The 25,239-nt window shown below is 37.1% G+C and overlaps 1 protein-coding gene and 3 non-coding genes across 4 annotated transcripts in view; 1 reads left to right on the forward strand and 3 right to left on the reverse strand.

Annotated features, from left to right (window-relative positions):
* The window catches only part of LOC126354563 (mucin-17-like), a 98,371-nt gene that overhangs the window by 48,245 nt on the left and 24,887 nt on the right, over nt 1-25,239 (reverse strand). The gene's annotated exons all lie outside the window — the stretch shown is intronic.
* Trnae-cuc (transfer RNA glutamic acid (anticodon CUC)) lies at nt 4,610-4,681 on the reverse strand. Its single transcript has one exon. It is a non-coding gene; the product is annotated as a tRNA-Glu (tRNA).
* On the forward strand, nt 23,299-23,370 carry Trnad-guc (transfer RNA aspartic acid (anticodon GUC)). Its single transcript has one exon. It is a non-coding gene; the product is annotated as a tRNA-Asp (tRNA).
* Nucleotides 24,104-24,177, reverse strand: Trnai-aau (transfer RNA isoleucine (anticodon AAU)). The gene has a single exon. It is a non-coding gene; the product is annotated as a tRNA-Ile (tRNA).

A 25,239-nucleotide genomic window follows, 5' to 3' on the forward strand; every position in this document is an offset into this window, starting at 1 on the left:
GATCATTCCACTTAAGGTCATTATTCGTAGATATTTCACTATAGATACTGTTCCCAGCAATTTATCAGTAGTGCGGTTATGCAGTAGTGTGTTTAATTTCCTATGCTTGTGCAATATTTTGTATTTATCTACGTACAGGGTCAACTGCCACAGCCTGCACCACTCATAAACCCCTGCAGGTCGTTCTGCAAATAGATACCATCATCAGGCGTTCCTCATCATAGGGGAAGTCTTAAAGAGCTTCCCGTGTTTTTTACTAGATCAGTCAATAAATGCATTGTAAACAGCAACGGTTCTCACACTTGCTTGGCGTACTCCGGAAATTACATTGTCATCTTTCGATTTCGTTCCTTTAAGAGTGACGTGTTGAGATCTGTCTGCAAAGAAGTCTTGAATCCAGTCGCAAATCTGGACCGGAAAGCAACTTGGCTTACCTCCGTTACCTTACGTTTCGCTGCCAGTTTAGTCACCGAGTGAATTAATGGACGATTTCGAAACCACTTACAGATTCTACTCAGAACAGTTCACAAAATTTTACTTTCAAAATCACTGAATACCTCTCCCGTTGCTCTCCTTACGATCAGTTTCGCTCGTTTCAGCTTTACGAACGAGCACCGAATCATACTCAGAGAAGCCGATGTTGGTATATCAGTTGACTCAAGGCATGAAAATTTTTCGAATGTTTGGGTTTGAAATGGATGGCAACAAAACGTATTCCAAAGTAGTTGAATTTTGAACAGAAACAGAGGGAAATGAAAGTTGTTCAGGGATCACTAAATGAAGTTAAAGCGATACAGAACTGCTGAAACGTGTCGTAATGGCCATGAAACCTAGGTTCATGAATGAAACGTCGAAACTGTAAGGCTCAACCGTCACAGTGCAACCATTGTGGATCGCTATGGACGAAGCTCGACAGGTGGGGTTAAGTGTGAAGGTTAAACACTGTATTCTTAGGTTTTAACGGTGAAGCGTGCCGTGAGTTCTTGCCACAAGGTCGTACGATTAATAAGGATTACTACTTAAAAATTCAGCGCCGTTTGCATGAAGCAATCCGAATAAAACAGCCTGATTTGTCTCGAAATATTTTATGAGCTTTTGCACCACGATAACGCACTTGCTCAACATTCGTTAGTTTTTGGCAAAATACTATAAAGATGCCCCACACTTCATATTCGCTAACGTGGCGTCGTCCTCTCAGGGGGTCCACAACTCTTTTATTGTGGGCAAGTGCGTGGCGACCACGGGACCCCGAGATCGTGCAGCTCTTTCCTTTCTGGGCTCCGTACCTTCCCTTTCCTCATCCCTCCCCTTCCTTCTCCCTCTCTTAGGGAGTGTTTCTGCGCCTACGTTCGGAGACGGACGCTAGTGAACGAATGGTTTCTCTTTTCTCTCTACAGTGGAAATTATCTGTCATTACTTTGCCCTTATATTTTCTTGATTCTTCTCTTTACCTTCTTCTCCGCTGCGGCGTTTGAGAATCCTCTTCTTTCCTTTTCATTGGTGCTGCCTTTCTCTTTCTTTCCTCTTTGTGTGTGGCCTCACACGCGTAGCTGGTGACAGGCTAACGCGTAATTCCCCGCTCCGGGTAGACAAGTAGGACACGTACGTACACCCTGGTAAAGACCAGGCCCAGGGAGGAGTGATTACCCGAGCTAGTACCTTCTGAATATGTCGATTTTTCCCTCCGTCCGTTTCTCGGGAGGTGTGAACTGAGGTGTAGACAATCACCTAAGGAGGGAGTGCCCTCAGAGAGGGCCCCCACTAGGAAGGAGCGTACCATCAGACACGCCATTGATCATGGGGGATACTTTCTCAATGGTTTCTGCTACTTCTACAACTTCTGCCCACAAGAGAAAGCTATATGAGTCTCAGCCACAGAAAATTCTTCCATCAGTGCCAAAGTTCCTAGCTACTTCTCGATCTGACGAAGGTCAAGACTTCTCAACAGTAAACCCTTTCATTATTCAGAAACGTGTCGACGCAATTGCAGGTCCTGTAAAGTCTAGTTCCTGGTTACTAAATGACACCTTGTTGTTAGAAACAGATAGTGCCCTCCAGGCACAAAAACTGCTTCGAAATACACTGCTAGGCACCTTCCCCGTCCGATGGAAGCACACTGTACTTCAAACCATCGCGCGGGTTGGTTTATACAACATCAGTCCACGGATTATCAAATGAGGACATTCAAAATTACCTGTCTGATCAGGGAGTAACGTCCGTACATAGTAATGAAAAGGGTTGAAAAGAGGAATAAATTAGTCAGGAAATCCGAGTGAAGTAAAAAGTGTCTACCTTTGCTTGTCGTAAGTTATTCGCCGTTAGAAAGCCCACTGTGTTCCCATCGGGTAAATATAGCACTGTCTTCGCCTCTCCTCAATCTACTAAGGAGATAGCCATACAGACTTGCTATCTCACCCTTAGCGCCACGGTCGTCAGATGTGGTTTTGATTTTCATGGAGGAGGCTTGCACACCTTGTTTTGCGGAGCACAGTCACAGCGCAGGCCTATACTGATGTTTTAAGCACCTTCTTGCTTCCCAGTGTTGAAGAGCAATTAGGGTATACCTACTGCATCTTTAAACACAATCGATCACCTGTTTATAATACACGGCCTGTACCGGAGTGGTTACTCGACAGTAACATTCCTGTAATGGACTGGCCTGCACAGAGTCCCTACCTGAATCATACAGAACACCTTTGGGATGTTTTGGAACGCCTACTTCGTGCCAGGCCTCAACGATCGACATTGATACCTCTCCTCAGTGCAGCAGTTCGTGAAGAATGGGCTACTATTTCTCAAGAAACCTTCCAGCACCACCTGATTGAACGTATGCCTGCGAGAGTGGAAGCTGTCAGTGAGCCAACACCATATTGAATTCCAGCATTACCGATGGAGGGCGCCACGAATTTTTAAATCATTTTTCCGCCAGGTTTCCGAATACTTTTGATCACATAGTGTACGAACAATTTTAAGCGTCGCTCATCAAAACGCATAGAGCAACTGGTAAGCATTCTGGAATCTAATTGCTGAGTAGATTCAAATCCCATTGTCGGCGAATGCCTGACTGCTTCCTTCGTAAAGTGCACAGCGAATTTCCTTTCTCATCCTTGTCCATCCCGATTTTTGGTCCGTTTTTTAATGACCGTCGTCGAGGGGACAGATTAAATATCCCATCCTTTGTACAACACCTCTGTGATTTGCTGAGAGCTTGAAGTGTTTTAAACAGAAAGATCTCCTCATTGCCAACTAGCATGGATTTAGAAAACATCGATCATGTGAAACCCAACTCGCACTATTTTCACATTACATACTGAAAGCTTTGGATCAAGGCAGTCGGGTAGATGCCGTATTTCTTGATTTCCGAAAAGCATTTGACTCAGTACATCACCTACGCTTATTGTCAAAAGTACGATCGTGTGGGGTGTCAAAAGAAATTTGCCGCTGGATTGAGGACTTTCCGGTAGGAAGGGAGCTGCATGTTATCTTGAATGGAGAGTGATCGTCAGATGTAGAAGTAACTTCGAGTGTGCCCCTGGGAAATGTGCTGGGACCATAGCTGTTCATGTTGTGTATTAATGACGTGGCAGACAACAGTAAAATGAGCTTTTTTGCAGATGATGCACTTTCAAAATGATGCAGTGTTTGGTAACGTGATTTAAATGTACAGAAATGGAAAATCGTGCATTGCATAAAACGAAAAAAACGTAGTATCCTATGAGTGTAATATCATTGAGTCACTATTGGAATGGGTCAACTCACACAAATAGCAATAGAAATATGAAATGGAATGATCACATAGGTTCAATCGTGAGTAAAGCCGATTTATTTGTAGAATACTGACGAAATGCAATCAATCTACAGAGGAGACTGCTTATCAATTACTCGTGCTACCGGTTTCAAAAATATTGCTGAAGAATAGGGGATCCGTACCAAATATCGCTAACAGGGAAGATTGAGCGTATACAAAGAAGGCAGCACGAAGGGTCGGGTCACAGGTTTGTTTAATCCGTGGGAGGGTTCACAGAGATACTTGAGAAATTGAAGTGGAAGACTCCTGAAGGCTTGAACTGTCACAAGAAAGTCTGATAACAATATTTCAAAAACCAGCTTTAAATGATTGCTGTAGGTATGTACTACAATCTCCTACGTATCGCCCACATTATAACCATTACAGTGAGACGTACTCTCTGCCATGGTTTGCAGAATATAAATGTAGATGTAGAAGGTGGAGTCCGTGAAAAATCTTCAGATTACAATAGTTTTTATTTTAAAATGCAAGCTACTCGCTTTGTCCACATGTGAAGTGGATTGAATTTCAGAGGATCTTGATTAAAACTGCTTCCAGAAGTTGGAAAAAATGGCAGGTCTTGTTGTTATATATAGGAAAAAAAGGCTGTAATGTACACCGATGTGACGACAGTATAAAATGCTCTTCTGGACACCCAGACCTCGAAATGAAGAGCCTATGTTCATGGATCAATAAAGTAGCATGTGAAAAAGAATTACCGATAAATTGGATAAGAGACAAGTGCATTGTACTAAATATTTTGCTTTCCTTAAAATCCGTATTAAATTAGTGAAGTACAAACAAGGAATAGTTAAAAAAGAATTCCGGCACCGGGAATCGAACCCGGGCCTCCTGGGTGAGAGCCAGGTATCCTAGCCACTAGACCATGCCGGATGATACATGTTTCAAATTGAAGAAGAAATATTACGTACGTAAAATTAGCGAAATGACAAATATTTAGTATTTTAAATAGTTCAATCGTTGGTGTATCCGTCTCAAATGGTTCAGAATGCCGGTGCATTGCGACTTCGTGCTGGCAGGAACGTCAGGTGGCCTGAATATTTGAACAAGAATTTGACAAGTTAAAAGACGGTATCGAATTCTGATACTGAATTAAACTACATAATAAAAATTGAAATACAATAGCGCACTTACATTTAACGTGATTTGTCTCTTAAAAAATGTGGGATACAGTGTGCTGGAATATGTGGGATAATAAATGTTATATCTTACAATCATAGTTTGAAAATGCAGTGTGAATAGTATGGAATCATTGTTTTATGCTTTTTTGCTAACTTCTCGTTATTTATTTATTTTATATGCTAAAGTACTATTTAAGGGCTCGTCATTAGTGTAATTTCAGGGAAATATCTTTCTTAAAACTGCTTACGTACTGTACACTTAGCGTTTACAAAGTTAAATAAATTAATTTTTTATTCGTAATCCCGATTATTTAGTTCTGTAAGTAATCTTAATACTTTAATTATTCAATAACGACTTTGGATAAACATAACACAAACTACTAAAAACAAACATGTAGGTTACATTATATATAAAATTTACAGCTAACAAATGAAATAGTGGTACCGCACTCTTCGGTGTTCAACTAAACGAGAAAATTTTTAATTTATGCATTGGGCATTGAAAATGCTTGTAGATGAATAAATGTAGACTTCGAATTTTCGGTGATAACATGTCCTGTCCTCACTCTTCACTAGCGGAATACTTGCAATCAACTACACACAAGTATATTTGGTTTATTTATTTATTTATTTATTTATTCATTCATCCAGAAGATCTATCCATATTCTGGAACACAAGACATACATTTTAGCTCTATACACAAAAAGAGCTTGCACTACAAGCAGTTGCTGCACTGGCTTGTTTAAAGTCTCTTGTATCTCAATAATCGAAAAATTCGGCTACTGGATAGAAGCAATGATTTAATAATAATGCCCTTACGGTTTTAGGAAGGTGTGTGTGAATGATAAGATGAAGCTTTTCATTTGTTGTTGTTCTTGTTTTCATTCAAGAGACTAGTTTGACGCAGCTATCCATGCTACCCTGTCAAATGTGAGCCTCTTCATCGCCTAATAACTACTGGAATCTACAGTGTTATGAATCTGTTTCCTGTATTCATATCTTCGTCTCCCTCTACGGTTTTTATCTTCCACACTTCTCTCCACTACTAAATTGGTGATCCCTTGATGCCTCAGAATGTCTCCTACAGACTGATCCCTTCTGCTAGTCAAGCTGTGCCACAAATTTCTCTTATCCCCAATTCTATGCAGTACCTTCTCCTTTGTTACATGATCTACCCATCTAATCTTGAGCATTCTTCTGTAGCACCATATTTCGAAAGCTTCTCTTCTCTTCTTGTCAAAACTATTTATCTTCCATGTTTCACATTCATACATGGCTACACACCATAGAAATGCTTTTCGAAAAGACTTGCACTTAAATCTATACTCCATGTTAATAAATTTATCTTCAGAGACACTTGCCATTGCCAATCTACATTTTAAATCCCCTCTACTTCAGCCATCATCAGTTATTTTTCTCCCCAAATAGCAAAACTCATCTACTAATTAAAGTGTCTCATTCCCTAATCTATGTCTGTAAGCATCACCAGAATTAATGCAACTCATCTACATCTACATCCATACTCCGCAAGCCACCTGACGGTGGCTCATTTTTCTTTTGTTGATGTCCATCTTACATCTTCTTTTCACAACTCTGTCCATTCCGTTCATCTTCTCTTCCAGGTCTTTTGCTGTCTCTGACAGAATAACAATGTTATCAGCAAACCTCAAAGCTTTTATTTCTTCTCCTACTCCAAATATTTCTTTTGTTTCCCCTACTACTTTTTCAATATACAAATTGAATAATATTGGTGATAGGCTACAACCCAGTCTCACTCCCTTCCCAACCACTGCTTCCCTTTCATGCCTCTCGACCCTTATAACTGCCATTTGGTTTCCATACAAATTGTAAATAGCCTTTTGCTCCCTGTAAAGTACCCTGCCAACTTCAGAACTTGAGAGAGCATTCCAGTCAACATTGTCAAAAGCTTTCTCTAAGTCTATGAATGATAGAAATGTTGGTTTGCCTTTCTTTAATTTATCTTTGATGATAAGTCATAGGGTCAGTATGAACCTCGCGTGTTGTACCATTTCTAAGGAATCAAAACTGATCTTCCCCGAGGTCAGCTCCTACCAATTTCTCCATTTGTTTGAAAATAATTTGTGTGAGTATTCTGCAACCGTGACTTTTTAACTGATAGTGCGTTTATTTTCACACCTGTCAACACCAACTTTCTTCGGGATTGGAATTATCATATTCTTCTTGAAGCCCGTGGGTATTTCACCTGTCTCATACATCTTGCTCATCAAGTGGAAGAGCTTTGTCATGGCTGGCTCTCCTAAGGCTAGCAGTAGTTGTAATGGAATGTCGTCTACTCCCAGTTGTTTCAGTTTAGGTCTTTCAGTGCTCTGTCAAATTCTTCACGCAGTACAATATCTCCCATGTTATCTTCATCTACATAATATTGACCTCAAGTACATTGCTCTTGTATAGATCCTCTATATATGCCCTCCAGCTTTCTGCTTTCCCTTGTTTGTTTAGGACAGGTTTTCCAGCTGAGCTCTTGATAGTCAAATGAGTGGTTCTCTTTCTCAAAAGCCCTCTGTAACTTTTCCGTAGGCAGTATCTATCTTACCACTAGTGGTACATGCTTTCATACCCTTACTTCTGTCCTTTAGCCATTTCCTGGTTAGCCATTTGGCACTTCTGTCGATCCCATTTTTTGAGACATTTGCATTACTTTTTGCCTTCTTCATTTACTGCATTTTTATATTTTCTCCTTTCATTAGTTAAATTCAGTATCTCTTCTGTTACCCAAGGATTTCTACCAGCCCTCATCAGTTTACCTAGTTGATCCTCTGCTATCTTCACTATTTCATCTCTCAAAGCTACTCATTTTTTCTTTTACGATATTTCTTTCCCCTGTTCTTGTCAATCATTCCCTAATACTCTCTCTGGAACTCTCTGCAACCTCTGTTCAGTTTCTTGGTCCCATCTTCTAAAAATTTCTACCTTTTTGCAGTTTCTTCAATTTTAATGTAAGGTTCATAATCAATAAATTTTGGCCAGAGTCCTCATCTGCCCCTGTAAATGTCTTACAAATTAAAATTAAGTCCCTAAATCTGTCTTACTATTATATAATCTATCTGTACCTTTCAGTGTCTCCAGCCTCTTACATGTTTACAACTTTCTTTCATGACTTAAAATATGTGTTAGCTATGATTAAGTAATGCTCTGTGCAAAATTGATTTTGTGTTTATAACCCTGTATTAATGTGACCAGAAGTCTTGTTCCTCCTGTCACCAAATGTCACTAATTCTCACTATAGCTAACGTTAACCTATCCATTTCCTTTTTAAAATTTTCGAATGTACCTGCTCAGTTAAGGGATCTGATATTCCACCCTTCAATCCGTAGAACGCCAGATTACTTTCTCCTTGTAACGATGTCCTCCTGAGTGATTCCTACCTGGAGTTCTAAATGGGGGACTATTTTACCTCTGGAATATTTTATGTATGTCTTCTAAATTCTTCCTCATGCACTCATGAATTTCTAGTATGTACATGCAGGGAAGGAGGAGGATTGACAAGTTTTGAATGAGGGTGTTCAAGAAGCTTGTTTGTCAAGCATGTTTAATTATTACATTTCTTTCCTGGGTTAGGAAAAACGAGTAAACTAGGTGGCGCATTACCCAAAATGTAATTCCGTACTGTAGAATGTTTGTTCACAAAGCAGGCATTTCGGACAGTGCTAAGACCTGCTCTAACAGAAAGCAGTTGTAGACTGTAACATATTTTATGTACTGTTCCATTTTTTGTGTGTACATGCAATTTGAAGTTATTTTGAAGCCATATGCCTTAAAACTCCAGTGAAGGTTAAATTTTGTTGGAGTTTGTCATCCTGGTGTTGCGTGCATCACATTTTTAAATGGAAATTTGGGAATGTGTGTGTTCTTTTTGTCTGTTTCAGTAGTTTATTCCAATCAAATTATCTATTAGATGTGCTGTAGTTTCATTTACAGGTGCTTGTAACTGACTTTGAGTGTTTCCTGTTGTAAGGATGCTTGTCGTCTGCAAAAAAAAAGACTGGGTAGGTTCAAATCGTTTATATACAGGACGACGATTGGCCCAAGAATGGATCTCTGAGAGACTTCTTTTTAGGATTTCTTCACATGGAAAAACATATCCTAGATTAGTTTGTTTTTATTCAATAGACCCAAAATTGAGATGATTCTAGTGAATGTGGAACAAGTCAGCAAGTGTAATATAAAAAGCATAAAACAGCTGAATATAATACTCACTAACCTGATCATTTTTCAGGAGACTGTCAAAACAGGTGAATACATTACAGTACTGTGACATTTACAGAATTAATATCCTGTTAGAATGAAACATTGTTATGAACGTCTAATAAATTTATCATACAAAAGTGCTTTCAAAACTGAAATCTGAAAGTGTTCCAGAATATTGGACCCCTTTCTGGATCAGGGTAAGTGGTTTTGGGTTGTTATTTAGACTTCATATCCGTAGTACTGATACTTTGCATTGAGGTATTGGTTACAAATAGATATATATTACTTTCAACAAATTTTGGTAAAGAATAAAAATACTGAGAAGCATTGGTTAGAATACAAAGTTCCTTGGATAGATTTCTACCTGGTGTTCTTGAATTTACACTAGAAATGGGTCTTATTACACACTTTTGCAGGCTAAAAACTGTTGCTCGGTTTCATGAGTTATCCCAGAATATGATCCAGTATGATACAATAGGTTGAAAGTAAGCCAAATATGCAAGCTTTTTTAAATTTATATCCCTACATCTGACATCATTCTAACTAAAAATGCAGACTTGTTTAGGTGCTTCAGCAGTTCTGTGGTATGCCCTTCTTATTGACTTCATTATCGATTTGTAATCCCAGAAATTTAACACTGTCAGCCTCTTCGATCTGCATGTCTTCATATAATATTCGCATGCTGGAAGGAAACCTCTTGCAGATTTTGAACTGCATATAGTGGTTATTTTCAAATCTTAATAGCAGTGAATTAGCTTTAAACCATTTATTGAAAATTTGATTAGCAGCCATTCCTAGATCTTTACTTCACTTGCTACTTATTGCGAAGTTTATACCATCTGCTAACAAAACAAACTGAGGAGCTGGCTATGTAATAGATGAGGTCAGTAATGTACACGAGAAGAAGCAATGGCCCAAGATGGAACCTTCAGGAACACCACATGTAATTAAGTCACAATGAAAACTGCCGGCCAGGATGGCTGAGCGGTTCTAAGCGCTACAGTCTGGAACCGCACTACTGCTATGGTCGCAGGTTTGAATCCTGCCTCGGGCATGGATGTGTGTGATGTCTTTGTTAGTTAGGTTTAAGTAGTTCTAAGTTCTAGGGGACTGATGACCTCGGATGTTAAGTCCCATAGTGCAGAGAGCCATTTGAATTTTATTTTTTTTTAATGAAAACTGACTGCTTACTGCACAGATATTTTGCAATGACTGCCTTTTTTTTCCTTTTGGCTAGATAAGACTAAAATCATTTCGTAGCACTACCAGTGATACCATAATATTCTAATGTACTTAAGAGAATTCTGTGATTCACACTGTCAAAGTCATTTGTCAGTTCAAAGAAAATGCCAGTAGCCTCTAATTTGTTATCTAATGAATTAAATACAATCTCACAATATGTGTAAATAGCTGTCTCTGTATCAGAACCATGGAGGAACCCAAACTGTGACTTTGACAATATATTACTTGCAGTGAGATGGTTAAGTAGACGTGTGAACACAACCTTTTCAAATATTTTTGAACAAGCTGGTAAAAGTGAAATTGGTTGATAGTTTGATGGTTTCTCTTTATCCCCCATTTTGTAGACAGGCTTAACTTCAATGTATTTTAGCCAGCCTGGAAATGTTCCACTGAAAATAGATTAATTACACAAGTAGCCTAAGATAGAACTCAACTATCATAAGCACTCTTTGTTTAAAATTTGTTTATATTTCCATAACCACTAGAATACTTAGATTTTAAGGATTTTGTGGTGGATAATACCTCTTTGGGAGACGTGAGTTACATTTCCATTTTACTGATCTCATTTGTAGAGACTGGTCCTTAAGTTCATGTATTATTTGCCTTTTGTGTTTCCTCTTTGTCAAGTACAATGTGAACCATTTTAGTGCACTGCCTCTAATGCCATCTTTGAGCCTGTCCAAGAATATTTTATAGTGCAGTATATCAAAAGCTGTATGTAAGTCTAAAACAATGCCAGTGGCACTATTTTTCGACCATTGTTCTCTTGATATTGTGTATAAATTCATAGAGGCACTAGTTGTAGATTTATTTTCCCTGGAACAATGCTGAGTGTCCACGAGATTTTGTCTTTCTCTAAAAATTTCATTAACCTATTATACATTACTTTTTGTATGATTTTACTAAAGCCTAGTAATTAGACAGTTAGTCTGTAGTTGGTTTTGTCTCCATTCTTAACAATAGTGCTCACCTAAGCAATTTTTAAATATTCCAGAAATGTGCCTCTTACAAAAATGAATTGACTATCTACTAGAAGCAGTGAAATGTAGTTTACCATACAATTGGCTTCATCAAAATACATTTTACATATTCACTTCTTACTTATCAGAAGATTTAAGTAATAATCGTTATATAGTTTACGTTCAAGGATTAATTATATAGTTTTATACATTTAGTTAATGGTAGTTACACTATTTCATTGTTTGTACATTCCATCCAAATTAATTGAAAGACATTCTTCAATTGAGTAGTATGCTTTATTTTTAAACCATCTGTCTAATACCTCCATAAATTTAAAGGGGGTGATGATTCTGACTGATTGTGGCAGTTGTCAGTGACCATCTAGAATATGGTATATCAAGCATGCCATTGTTTCTAGTGCTGTGCCAATGTAAATTCATTCTTTGTGTAAATTTTTGTATAGTTTCATTTACATATTTTAAGCAGTTATACATTAGGTTCCTCTTGGAGCCAGTCCTTGGATACATCTAATTGCTTTTTTCTGCCATTTGCGTACACAATTTGTCTGTTGAATTACCACATAACAAGAATCCCATCTTGTGGCTGTGACAGAAAGAATGCACACTAGCAAAGCCGCCAATAAACTTTTACTGACACAATATCTTAGTTTATATCACACGTGCAAGTTTGCCTGTCAGGTGGCTTATCTGGTCATCCCAAGAGAGCCTTTGGTCTATTTTTAGTCTCAATAGTTTGACACTGATTCTCTTCTTTCCATACCTTCAGATTAAAATACTTTTTTTCTGTTTTTGTGTTTTTTCAATACATAACTTGTTAGCAATACACAAAGTCTACATTTTTCAAAAAGTTCATTATTTTTGTTCACCACCAGTTGCATACTGTCACCTGTAGAGATCATGGTCATATCATCAGCATCTAACATATTTCTGCATGCTATATAGTTAGAGAAGTCATTAACATAAACAGTAAAGAAGGGTCCAGGAATGGAACACTGTGGAATTCCTCTTAATTTTCACTAATTCTGACCTTTTATTCTTCACATACACTAACTGTTACCTGTTATTTGAATATGATTTAATCAAATTAAGTGGTTTGTATGCAGTGCCATAATGTTCTAATTTTTTAACAAGTATGTCATGTTACACTGAATCAAATACTTTGCTTAGCTCTAAGAGTGCTGCACAGGTGGTCAGTTTCCTTTCAAAATCATTGTGGATTTCAGTTATCAGGCTTACAATGGCTTTGTGTTGATTGATTACTTCTAAGTCCGAAGTGACTGTCATTGATTAATTTATTGCTCTTGAAATACATGTAAATTTGTGTGTGTGAACATCTCTCTACAATTTTGGCTAGTATAGGGACAGTTCATATAGATCTATTGTTATCAGATATTTCTCTGTCACCCTCTCTGTATATGGGGACTGTAACAGTAATTTTAAGGCAGCCAGAGAAAAATAAAGGATTTTATTTGAAAGTTAGAGTAGGGTAGTTCTCATTTCCTTAATTATAACCTTTATTACTGGATCCACAGTAGTCTTCTGTTCTATAGTTCTTCAGCTTGTTTACAGAGTTATTTATAAATAAAAAGTTAAATATTTTATCTGTTTTCTTCTGTTATTGCAAAAGAAAAGCTTCCACATCAGTTTTTGATGCATGGGCATTTACTGAATTTATGTAGTGTTCGTTGAGTTTTTTAGAATTTAAAATATACTTTGCATTTGATTTCATTTTTGCTGATTTAATTTGAGGCTTGTAGATTTTCTCAATTTTATATATCTATTCTTGTTTTGTTGACTGCCTTCAGCATGAGTAAAAGGATTGTGATTTTATTCAGGTGTGGGTTGTACCACTTTTTTGTATGTGGTTCTTCATGCCTATTGCTATGGTTACACTTCTTAGTAATAAAATGACATTTACTGTCTAACGTATATTTTATATTGGATATGAGTATCGAGTTTAGATTTAAGTGTCGGGAAGTCGTTTCTGAAAGTGTTTGTATGGAGTGTAGCCATGTATGGAAGTGAAACATTGACGATAAATAGTTAGGACAAGAGGAGAATAGAAGCTTTTGAAATGTGGAGCTACAGAAGAATGCTGAAGATTAGATGGGTAGATCACATAACTAATGAGGAGGTATTGAATAGGATTGGGGAGAAGAGGAGTTTGTGGCACAACTTGACTAGAAGAAGGGATCGGTTGGTAGGATATGTTCTGAGGCATCAAGGGATCACCAATTTAGTATTGGAGGGTAGCGTGGAGGTTAAAAATCGTAGAGGGAGACCAAGAGATGAATACACCAAGCAGATTCAGAAGGATGTAGGCTGCATATGTACTGGGAGATTAAGCTTGCACACGATAGAGTAGCATGGAGAACTGCATCAAACCAGTCTCAAGACTGAAGACGACGACTACAAAAACACCATGAATGCAGAGAAGTTTTCATTTATATCCTTGTCAACGGTTAGTATTCTAGCCCAATCTATTCTAGTCAGTTCATTTCTAATCATTTCAGTGTTCTCTTCCTTGAGAACTTTATATGTAGTATAGCTGATGTAACATGAATGATTTCATCTCAAGTTGTTGCATAAACATAGAGTGAAGAGGAACATAACTGTCCTTTGTTTTACTGGTTTTTTAAGTATCTGTTTTGTCACTGCCCAATAAATTATTTGTGATATTTGTGTAATAACACCTGAAGAGATCTGCAATGTTTTGGGGATTAGTTGCATTCTTGTTCTCATGGTTCTGAGCGTTATTTTCCATTTTAGGATATTCTTTATTTGCTTCCTTCTTTATTACTTTCCATGCTGCTTTTTTTTCTGACTCTGTTATGAGCTTATCATTGGCCATTTTTTGTGTAGTATATCACTGTTCATAGATTTGAATGTATTTCTGAATGTAGCTATTTAGAAGTGGGTGTATTATTGTTTTTCCTGTTTCTGCATAATTATCTTTTCCACACACTTAAGATTCCGATACCTGTTGTTATCCAGCTATTTGCTTTTGGAGTTCTCTCATTACTTGCATTTTGAGACGGAATGAAATTTCACAGTAATCATTGAATCTGCTGGAGACTTCCTCAAATTTTTGTTTGTGTGATCTATTTGCAAAACTTCTTCACACCTTTCTTCTGATAATAGGGAATTGAATGTTTCTATATTATGTGCCTTGAAACTTCTTGCTGTTACAGTTCTTTTGTAGTTCTGGATGGGCAGCAAGTAGCTTTGGAGGGTAACAGCTTATAGCTTCATGATGACTAAAGTTTGTACTTGTACAAAATGTATATTTTGTGCATTTTGTATTCAACTTAGACTTAATTTGAATGCAAAATTCCTTAGTGGGACTATATGTTACAAATATATTTGTCATTATTTACCTAGGCAATGGCATTATATACAAACAATTGTAAATTGTCAGGTTCCTGATCTGTAATGTATATGTCTACTCGATAAATCAAGTCTTCTGTCCTTCCACTGTAACACAGGTTTCTTCTTACTGGCAAAATGGTAGGACTATTCCCAGGTCATGAAAGGGAAAGTTTTTGCAAATCAAATAATGTGACTTACATCCTCTTACTTAATTTAGTCTTATCTCCAACAATATACAAAATGCTGTACTTGTTGCCCTGAATCCCAGTGCGTTTGCTTTGTTCTACCTCTTACATCTTTTTGCTGTATCCATTATTATCCTAAACATGTGGGATAACAAGGCTACTGTAAAGTGTCCAGTCAACTGCCTGTGCTGCATATGTATTGTTAGTGTTCTGGTTTCCATTAAATGGAGGTAAATCTGCAATTTTATAGTATTTACAACAATGAACTGAACTGTTTCTTCTGTTATGTTATTTCTTTCCCCTATGTTTGTCTGCAGTCATACTATTCGTAATTAGTACATTTTCAGCCTTAAGTCATTGAAATTCTTGGCTCTTCAGCAAATTTGAATACCCCCATTTGTTTTTCTCATTGATATGTTTACTGTGGATGTCGTGTATGTTCAGTTTTCATTAAGCAGCCACTTGAGTGTTAATGATCAGTAATGTTTGTATGTTCAGTTTATATCCATTAAGCTTGATTGGTGTTGAAGAGCTCTAGCTTTTCCATAGAATCCTGAAAACAAGGTATTGTTCCACTTTGATTAAAATGTGCCTGTGTAAAACCACTGTTCAAGAAAGGTGAAAAATCTGGTGTAACAAACTACCACCCAATATCCCTGCTAACAAGCTTTTCAATGGTTCTTGAGGAACTGGTATGCAATAGGCTTCACAGAACATTATATCACAAATAGCACTAAGTTATTATGTTTAGTTTCTAACTACAACATTTGTAAGTTACTACTCTAGAGACAACAAGGAAAGAGGTGGTGTGGCTTTTCTGTTAAAAATATTGTCATATTTAGATCTGTAGATACTAATAAATACTGTTTAGAACAACTATTTGGAGTGTGTGCAATAGAAGTTACAGTAGACAGCTCCCAATTATTAATAGTGGCATTTTACAGGGTACCTGGAACTAACTTTAGGGCCTCTCGGGTGCAAATGGAATTATTGTTATGTATTCTGTTTTCTAAACAATAAGGAAATAATCATTCTTGGGGATTTTAAGGTAGACTTTTTAACTGAAAACAAGAACGTAGAGCTCCAACATCTGACGATTTCATATTATCTTACTCCAGTAGTTGAATTCCCACCAGAATCACACCTGGGAGTCAGTCTTTGATAGACAATATTTTTATAGATTTAAATAGGCACCATTGCTGCACTGTCGGCCTTGTCTTGAATGGTCTGCCTGACCATGATGGACAGCTCCTCACTCTGCATGAGTACACACCTCAAGAAATTCATTCCCACCTTGAAATCTATTAGGATAATGACTAGTGATTCACTTGAAGTCTTTAAACACATACTGCAACAGATGGACTGGTGCCCAGTATGCAGGGTGGATAATGATAATGCCAAATTTAATATATTCATAAAAGAGTTCTCAGCTTTATTTGAAGAGGTATTACCAAGAAAGCTTGTTAGAAGCAAAACTGGTACATCACAGAACACTGGATCACAAAGGGAATTAAACAATCATGTAAAACAAAGAGGGAACTTTACATTGCAACTAGAATATGTAAGGACACTACAAAAACTAGCCATTACAAAATGTAATGTAAGACACTAAAAAAGGTTGTACAGAAATCAAAAGCATTGTATTGAGATCAAGAAATTGATAACTCTCATAACAAAATTAAGACTATCTGGAACATTGTTAGAAGGGAGACAGGGAAAGCCATAAGAACTTTAAAATTAAACATGAAGGTAATGTAGTACACAATCCTGACAAAATAGCCAATATTTTCAACAACCACTTCTTGTCAGTTTCAGGATGCAAGGGCTCTGTTAATGAAGTTTTGAGTCATATGCAAAAGACTATACCCAAACATACAGGTAAAATTCATATTAGAACTCTTACAGCATCTGAAATTTAAAGAATAATCATCTTCCTCAAGAATTCTCACTCCACTGGGATAGATAATATCTTTTTCAATGAATCCTTAAGACAAACTGTGCCTGAAAGACTCAAATATGCAGTTGTACGACCACTATTCAATGAATGTGACAAAATGGAAGTCACAAATAGCAGTCCAGTTCCCCTTCTAACGGCCTCTCCTAGGATACTGGAAAAGCTCATGTATAAGAGAATTTTGGAACATCTAAATAAATAAAACATTCTCAGCAAAAGTCAATTTGGATTCCGGAAGGGACGGTCAACTAAATAAGCAATTTATGCCTTCACAAATAAAGTTCTGGAATCAATTAATGACAAAATGGTAACCATTGGATTATTTTGTGACTTATCAAGAGGGTTTGACACTGTGAACCACCAAATCCTGTTACAGAAAGCAGACTTATTAAGAATAAGTGGCTTAGCAAATAAGTGGTTAGAATCATCTCAAAGATAGGAAGCAGAAAATAGTAGTAGATAGTACCAATGAGATCCATAGCAGCCTACTTTCATCTGAATAGAGAACCATTAAATGTGGAGTGCCCCAAGGATCCATTCTTGGTCCTCTACTATTGCTCATAATTATAAGTGACCTACCTCAATGTACAATGTTACAGTGCTTTTTTACCATTTTGACAAATGACACCAACAGTGTTATTGATGGTCATACATGTGAAGATCTTAAAGGACATATTAAGAATATTCTTATTTATTTAGCTTCTGTGGATTCTCACTGAACTTTAATGAGACTAATTATATTCAGTTCACTGCAAATTCTAAAACGGAGGATGAATTAACTGGGAAATGTGCAACAGAGTCAATAGAAAGAGTTGAAACAACAAAGTTTTTAGTTATTTTAATTGACTCCAGAGTAAACTGGTCTCATCATATAATAAATCTTCTGAAGAGACTCAGCTCATCGATTTGTGCCCTATGCAATTCTCTCAGAGAGCAGAAACTTACACACAATGAAAGTATCATGTTATGGATATTTCCATTCTCTTATAACATATGGTATTATATTCTGGGGAAACTAAACACTAGCAAAGAAAATATTCTAGGCCCAGAAACGTGCTATAAGAATAATGAGCAGTGTAAACTCCAGATGTACTTGCAGAAACCTTTTCCAGAAACTAAAAATTCTTACTAACACATCCCAGTGCATATTTTCTCTTATGGGTTTCATCAGCAAAAATACTGAGTTTCATAAAAGAAATAGTGAATACCATGGTTATGATACTAGGGGAAGCACGATTTCCACAATGAATGTAAAAACATGAATATGGTGCAAAACGGTGTACAGTTCTCTGTTCCAAAAGGTTTTGATTTTCTCCATCCAGATATTAAAACAAATTTTATAACCATTCCTCTTTTAAGGAGCATCTGAAGTAATTTCTACTGGAAAGGTCAGTTTACAGTTTAGAGAAGTTTTTTAGCCACAATGGAAAAAACCACCTAGGTCTGTGGACCAGATATTTTGAGTGTGATATACCATAGTTTAAGTTTGAGTAATGATGTAGGTACCATACCCATGAAACATTCATGGTCATTTTCACTAGTTTTTAATTTTTTTCACTTTCTATGTGTATTGTTTGCTGTTATCTGTCACTCTTACTACATATGTGTAGTATTACTTTTGTCTGATTGACTGCTTTTCTACTACCTTTGTATGGATTGTTCACTGACACTCTATATCTTTGTGAGTTTATCACAGTTGGATTGATGGAGTTATATCCTCAAATACTTTGATTTGGTTCATCTGAATGTTTATATTTAAGTGTTAATTCTGATGTATGTAATATGTTTTTATTTTTTCTAGTGTCCCATGCTGGTACTACGAGTCTCGTCATAAATTAATCACATTGTGTGCTGCTGTATTGTTAACATAGTGAAGTTACTGACTCATTTTGTATCCTTGCAACTCCATTGCTGTTAGGATCAACAGCACTCCCAATAAAATAAAATAATAGATTCTGTGCGATGATGATGATGATGATGATGATGATGATGATGATGATGATGATGATGATGATGATGATGATGATGATGATGATGATGATGATGATGATGATGATGATGATGATGATGATGATGATGATGATGATGATGATGATGATGATGATGATGATGATGATGATGATGATGATGATGATGATGATGATGATGATGATGATGATGATGATGATGATGATGATGATGATGATGATGATGATGATGATGATGATGATGATGATGATGATGATGATGATGTGGTCATCATTCAGAAGACTGAGTTGCTGCTGCTCTCCACGCAAATCCCTTAACCTCTGCATAACTACTGTATTTAAATCTGCTTACTGATTTCAAGCTTTCCCATAGTTCCTCCATTACCAGATTGACTCCATGGTTTTTCCTACTGCTTGCTCAGTGTATAGATTGAACAACATGCAGATCAGTTACAATCACATCCCACTCTTCTCAATTACTGAGTCCCTCTCATGTCTTCTACCCCTGAAATGACAGTCTATACAAGTTGTAAATAACATGCACTCGTATATTTTAAACATGCTCTCCTGAAATTTCAAGAAAGTGTATCCGTCAGTATTATTAAAGGTTTCCTCTAAAGTGATGAATGCTTTTGCCCTTGGTCTGTTGTCTAATATAAGCCAAAACGTAATTTTTGCCTCACATATTCCTAGATTTTTGTGGAACTGTCATCTTCCTGAAAGTTGGCTTCTACAAATGTTTCCATTCTTTGTCAAACAATTCCTGTCAGTAATATGCAAGCATTAATCTTCAAGTTGATAGTTCTGTAATATTCAAAACTGCTAATAATTCCGTCTTTGGTACTGGAATTATTGCATTCTTCTTTGTGACTGAGGTATAGTCCCTCAGTCTTGTATTTGATTCATCAGAGGGAATAGTTTAGCCTTGACTGGCTCTCACAAGCTGTGAGTGAATGTTGTATGCCATAGGCTCACTGCTCAATTTAGATCTTTTTCAGAGCTTAGGCAAATTCTTCTCACAATATCATAACAGCCACCTCATCTTCATCCACTTTACACTCCCGTTCTATAAACTGTCTTAATTTTCCTTGTGTAGTCCTTCTGTCTATTGCTTTATCTTTGAATGTTATTCTTTGAATAGGACTGATGCTTCTCTCTTCTCCAAAGGTCTCTCTCTATAGATGGCACCTATCTTTCCATAGTTATATATGTTTCTACAGCCTTGCAGTCTAAGTATTCCTGCTTAGACATTTTGCACTTTTTGTTAGTACTATTTTTTAGAAATCTTTTACCTGCTATTTGTATTACTTACGTAACTTCTACAATTTCTGCACTGCAGTCTTTTCTCTCTGCCTACGCTTTGTGAGGTATTTTATTACTGTACCCATATCGGCATAACATCCAAGTTTTTTCCTTGTAGTCCACTATCCCAATGCATCTGCTGTTGTTATTAGTGTCTTCATTCTATACCACATTCCTCATTATACCATTTCCATCTTGAGGCATCTTTCTTCTACTTTCTTCCTCAGTGTCCACACATGTACACCATGACACTATGCTTTCCATACAAACTCTTGTGTAGTGGATTCTCTGTAACTTTTGAGACACCATTATTCCATAATACTGGGTGTAGCTGGTGTATTGTGGCCTACGATCTCCTTATTTTTTTCTGTACATCTTGATCATCATGTCATGAAAGTTCTGATGGTGCTATATTCTTCAAAATTAATTTTTGTTTAACTCTAGCTCAAAAAAGATAACACTGGATGCTAACAAGTTGTCCTTTCACGTGTGTGCCTGTCAACTCACATCTTCTGCTGTTTTTAGGAATAAGTATTTATTTTTTTATTGTTTTTGTCATTTGCCATAAGAGCTTGAAATATCTACACCGCTGCAATGTTCAGGCTGACTGTATTGTACAAAACTGTCGAGGCTTTCAGGGTCATTTGTTGATTTACTGACCATTGGCTTGTGTCTCAGTATCCTTAGCCTAGGCTTTTTCCTGATGTTTCTCCAGTACTAGTTACTGGCATATTCAAAGATAAAACTTCTATTCCTGGTGGCACAACAGCACAACTGGGGTGAGGCGGTTCGTGTTGAGTGGCATTTATGAGGGGGAAGAGAAGGCTGGGATTGGGTGGCAGGCTTAGGGAAGGGGAGATGTTAACATAAAGTGAGCATAATTTGCCTTGTAAATAAAATTTGTTTACCATTAATAAACTGTCTAAAATATACAAATAATTACTGTTAAGATCTTTTATTTAATAAACAAAGGCTTACAATGTGTTTAGTTATCTATCCTTGCCATTGCTCTGCCTTCTATTGAATTACATTGTCATTTATTTTCCTAGTTTTCCCACAGAGCCTAATTCCTAGCTGATCACAGATGGCAAAAATACAAAATGACATTGTTAGAATACCTATACAAAAGTTACAAAGGCAATCAATTCTTACTCATAATTTTATAGTGCATTTTTGTCATTTTATATACATTTATTGTATCTGTATTCTGTAATGACGACTCGTTCCACATCCTTGTAATTTATCACAATACAGATTAATGGAATCTGTAATAAAATAAAAAAACAATAATAAATCACTCATAAGTACCTAACTGTTGTGCGTCCTAAATGAGTGTTCCAGGATAGTTTGTTGACGAGTATTATTACTAAAGAATTTACATTTACTTTGTATTTATTCCCAGTCTTCGATGGACTGAACCACAGATGCAGTCTTTCTTTCTTCTTTTTCTTTTATTTTTATTTAGCAAACTGTTTGCAATAGATTAAGGTGCAGACTTTATTTCAAAAAATTTGTATTGTTGAGAAGGTCCTCCAATGCAGGGCTTACAGAAATAAAAGTATTTTCAGTACGTCTTTACACCTGGTCTGCTTATTACATAAAGTGAAGAGATCATATTACAGGAAGAAAGAGGTAATAAAAGAAATTAAGTAATGAAAAAAATACCCTTCACCAAATTTAGTTGTGATATACTGTAGTATTAGTTGCAGATTCAGAGCCAAATATCGAATGAGTGCTGTAGGTCAGATCGCCGGCCGGGGGGCCGAGCGGTTGTAGACACTACAGTCGGGAACCGAGCAATTGCTACGGTCGCAGGTTCAAATCCTGCCTCGGGCATGGATGTGTGTGATGTCCTAAGGTTGGTTAGGTTTAAGTAGTTCTAAGTTCTAGGGGACTGATGACCTCAGCTGTTAAGTCCCATAGTGCTCAAAGCCATTTGAACCATTTTTTTTAGGTCTGCTCCTATTAAACAAACATTGAAAACTGGAACTACATTTATTATAAGAAAAGTATTACTGAGACAACACGAAAATAAGAGATATTAAAATTAATGTGGTAAAGCAGTTCAATTTGCAGTAGGCTTTCAGAAGATAGTAGATATTTGAAATAAGTGAAAAGGTTAACACCAACAAAATGAGTATACATGTCCAAAGAAATTATTTCTGAAAGTTAATACATCTGTTTAGAAAGATTGAAATTCCTTCCAAAATCTACTGGGGTCACTTCTGTATGGAAGTGAAAGTTGCTCACTGGGAAATGATTTTAGCAGCACTGTGGATATGACAGGAAAAGACCAGAAAAACTTCTGTTGAAAGAGTAACAAATCTATGGTAATTAAATGTGAGAAGTCTAATGAGAGAGAGAGAGAGAGAGAGAGAGAGAGAGAGAGAGAGAGAGAGAGAGAGAGATTCAGAACTGCCTCATAAATGTACACGGATTTATTTTAAAATTTTCCTCGCGCTTATTAAAGTATACAATACCTCGAAATTATTATTGGAATCATAAATAGTGATTTCAGTTGATATAAACTCAGAGCTGTATTTTGCTGATACACAGGAGGCTTCGCCATTCGGGTATTGCTCAATGGTATCAATTCCAGCAACACTGCTAAATGTTGCGTAGTATTCCAGGATTAACTACTCTTTATGTCAAACACATACAATTCATAACTACGTTTGAACGTGACATTCTGTTGTTTTACTTTGTATATGTTCTTCCTCTGCGAATATAAAATATAAGTCTTATGTTTGTTGCATGTCTCTTTATTTTTTTATTTTTTTTTTTGCGTGCTTTAAAATAGAGCTTCAATATACGTTTTTGGCAAACATGTAAGTCTCGTTTAATCTCGGAGCCAAACCACACACAGGAAGAAGTAAACGCTTATTATGCCATAACATCTTCGGTTGTTTCATACCCATTACTCTAGCTATTTGTCTTCAGTGCTTGAAATTCATTTGGAATTATCTGGTCGTATCAGATAGGCAGAAAAGGCAGACTGGTTACAATATCTTGAGTCGTGAAATCTGTTTATTTGCTTGCGTGCTCTGCATGTTTGTTTCATAAATCGACATAGAACTAAATCAGGGGCCGCTGCGTTATGCGCACCTTCTAAACATTATGGATGAATTGTGTAACGTGTTCCTCGGTAGTATAGTGGTCAGTATCCCCGCCTGTCACGCGGGAGACCGGGGTTCGATTCCCCGCCGGGGAGAAACACTATTTTTTCTATCTTGTCTGGGTAGGAAGTTTTCATCCTGTATCATTTTCTTGCAAAAGTGGACTCAAATTTCTTGATAGAATGTACGAAAGGCTCGCTTTTGATACTCACGAAGGAGTACACACTAGTTATGGCATATTCAAAGATGAACCTTCGGGCTAATAACATGAAGCACGAATTTTGATATAGAAAAACCGCTCAACGATTTCCAGGTCTTAGTTATTGTTTCGCCAGCCCTACGAGGTAGTCCGTGAGGCGCCGTATTACCGTTGACAAGAAACACTACTACGGTTTTATCACAGTGGAGTATCGGTTATAAAATCCTGAATTTAAAGGAAAACCCAAATAAAACACAATTTTATGTATTTCCAGTTACAAAAGTTCTGCAGAAGGTTCTGCAAGCTTTGGATAGGCTCAAACCACATACGGAAGACTGAATATAAAAACTTAAGAAAATAAACGCTACCGGTGGCAGCATCCAATTTCACTTGCTTCCTGCACTGCGTTAAAGTATTAAGCGACCCTAGCTATTGTATGGACATGAGTATCACCATCTAGCGTGTGAATCATGTGTGTTCAGTTGTTCAGGTGTAAAAGAGCTAAGTTTTTCAGGTACGTAGAAACTATCATCACCCTACACTCCTCAATGTAGTAGTTTACAAAACTCATCCAAAACTGCAATCAACTGCAAAGCTTGTTGGGCCCAAAATTTTTAACAGAAAAATATTGGCCCGTGGGGGGATCGAACCCACGACCTTCGCGTTATTAGCACGACGCTCTAACCAACTGAGGTAACGGGCCGGATGATGATATAAGTATACAGATTATAATATCAACTATTTTCACTCTAATAAACATGAGTAGTTTTCTCGATAAAAACTGGGGATACGTAATTGATGGACATAGATGTCACTGTTTACAGTAATGAATCAACGGGGCTTTGTAGTAAGAGGAGACAGCAAAAATCGTTTGAAGACTAAATTAAGCTGACTGTATGTGTACATATTTGAAAAGTTGAAAAATTTGTAAACATTGGTTAATGAACTAAAGAAAAGCTATGACTATCAATTAGCCGAAGCCAGTACATTTTAATGATCAGTCGGATTGTCGTCGGTGTGTAATCAAAAGGTGAAAGTTCGTTACAACTCAGCTAAGGGATCAGTGCAGGAGAGGTAGACTACATATTGGATTAAAACCCTGTCCGGCACAAAGTTTTAACATAAGATAAAGTTATACAATAAAGGATGCAACAGTTATGTTACGTAAATCTCCTGGGTGTTACGTCAAACCAGTTTCTTGTTTATGCTTTTCACACATTCAATGCCGCAGCTGTCTGGCGCTATCGGTTTTACCACAACTTTTTATCTGTTAACGTAGTGTAAAGAGCAGGTAGTGGAGAATGATACTAATGGAGTGTAATTTTTCTTGGTATTTGCTTGTGAATCAGTGCAGTGTTTTCAAGAAACCTTGCTGTCGGTCACTGACTAGAACATTTATAGCACTAACGCAAACATAAAAGCGACGCAAGTGGCCGCTTGGAGGCAGGCGCACAGAAGCAAAATACGACATGTAAATCACTAGCGAAAACCGACGCAGTGCCAGTGCCAGTGCCAGTGCATAGTTGCGACCTGCCACTTGCCACTGGCCTTTAAGCCCTGTCCACACGCAACGATCTGTCTGCAGACATGGGCGCATCTGTCTGTACATGCAAAAGATCGCGGCAAATGTGGTGTGTTCACACGACAAAAACCCCAATCTACTACTCGCCCGCCATCTGTTGGTGTAGAAAAGAAATATCAGTGGCAAGCGACTACGCTTCCCGTGAACGTCAAAAATTTAATTCAGTTATTTTGAAATATAGAA

The sequence above is a fragment of the Schistocerca gregaria genome, chromosome 1, assembly GCF_023897955.1.
Source record: "Schistocerca gregaria isolate iqSchGreg1 chromosome 1, iqSchGreg1.2, whole genome shotgun sequence".
NCBI lineage: Eukaryota > Metazoa > Arthropoda > Insecta > Orthoptera > Acrididae > Schistocerca > Schistocerca gregaria.